General features: G+C 37.9%; 1 pseudogene; it reads left to right on the forward strand.

Moving 5' to 3' along the window:
• Nucleotides 1–346: 346 nt before the first annotated feature.
• Nucleotides 347–798, forward strand: LOC102963268 (annotated as a pseudogene).
• Nucleotides 799–1,689: the final 891 nt, after the last annotated feature.

Raw genomic sequence — 1,689 nt, forward strand, 5'->3', positions numbered from 1 at the left:
TGACGGGGTAAGGTTTGAATGTAGGATGTTGGAAAATATCACTTGCTTCCTCTAGGTTTTATTTTCCATCTGTATGGGTTGCATGTTGTGGAAGGAGTTGAGGTGAATGCCGTGATTTCTAAAATCTTGGTTAGTGGTGGTAGGGATGGGGAGTGGAAGTGGTTGGTTGTACTCATGTGGAAAGAGAACCTTTAAAAATTAGTGAGTTAGCTGCCATTTTGTGTTCCCATGTGAGCTCACCTAATCTCAGCTGGTCTACCTGAGATCTCCTGAGCGCCAGCCAGCCCTAGTCCCCGACATGGTCCTGTTTCTGTTCCAAGATGAAATAAACTATCATGAGCAATAAACTATCATGAGTTTGGGGAAACTCGGCAAACTGTAAGCACAAGTGCACGTTGGTGGGAAAAGAACTGTTACCTGACAGAAGGTGGTTCATAGAAAGGCTATAGTAGATGATAACAAATTTCAGTTCTCTTTAAAGAAGTTAGGGGTAAACAGTATCTCTAGCATTGAAAAAATGAATATGTTCACAAACCAGGGAACAGTGATCCACTTCAAGAACCCTAAGTCCAGGCATCCCTGGCAGCAAACACTTTGACTGTTACAAAGGCCACCCTGAGACCAAACAGCTGACAGAAGTGCTACCCAAGATCTTAAACCAACGTGGTACAGCAAGTCTGACTAGTTTAAGAAGAATCTGTGGATGGAAAAGCACCACTCACTACCAGAGGGGATGATGATGAAGTTCCAGATCTTGTGGAAAATTTTGATGAAGCTTCCAAGAAGGAAACAAACTGAGTTGAGTCAACTTCTGAAGAAAATAAAACTTGAAGAAGTTACTGGGAGCTGCTATTTTATATTATGAGTGCTTTTTAAAAATTTTTCCACGGATATGCTAAAATCTAGATCTTTAATATTTTAAGCCCAAGCTCCTTGGACACTGCCATTCTTTTCAGTTTTTGCTTATACACAATTCATTCTTTGCAGCTAATTAAGCTGAAGAAGCCTGGGAATAAACTTTGAAACAAGGTTAATAAAGTTTTTGCCTAGTTAAAAAAAAAAAAAAAAAAAAAAAGAGTTAACACATCAAAATCCCAGGCAACAAAAGCTAAAATAAAAACATGAGACTATACTAAAGAGCTTCTGCACAGCAAAGGAAATAATATATTGAAAAGGCAACCTACAGAATAGGAGGAACAATTTTTTTTAATTTCAATTATAAAATTTTAAAGGTTATTTATTAATTTTGAGAGAGAGAGAGGTACAAATAGGGGAGAGGTAGAGTGAGAGAGAGAATCCCAAGCAGGCTCTGCACTGTGTCAGCACAGATGTAGGGCTTGATCCCACAAACCATGAGATCATGAACTGAGCTGAAACCAAGAGTCAGAGGCTTAATTGACTGAGCCACCCAGGTTCCCTTGGGAGGAACTAATTTATACTAACCTGTGATGAGGGGTTAATGTCCAAAATATGTATAAAGAACTCATAACTTTATAGCAAAAACAAACAAACAAAAAATAACAAAACTCCAAAAAACCCCAAATAATACAATTAAAAAACGGGCAAAGGACCCAAATAGATATTTTGGATGATCTACAAATGGCCAATATATATATAAAAGGTGCTCAACATCATTACTCATCACGGAAATCAAATCAAAGCCATAATGATATATTCGCTTAAACGTGT

This window comes from Panthera tigris, chromosome D2, assembly GCF_018350195.1.
Source record: "Panthera tigris isolate Pti1 chromosome D2, P.tigris_Pti1_mat1.1, whole genome shotgun sequence".
NCBI lineage: Eukaryota > Metazoa > Chordata > Mammalia > Carnivora > Felidae > Panthera > Panthera tigris.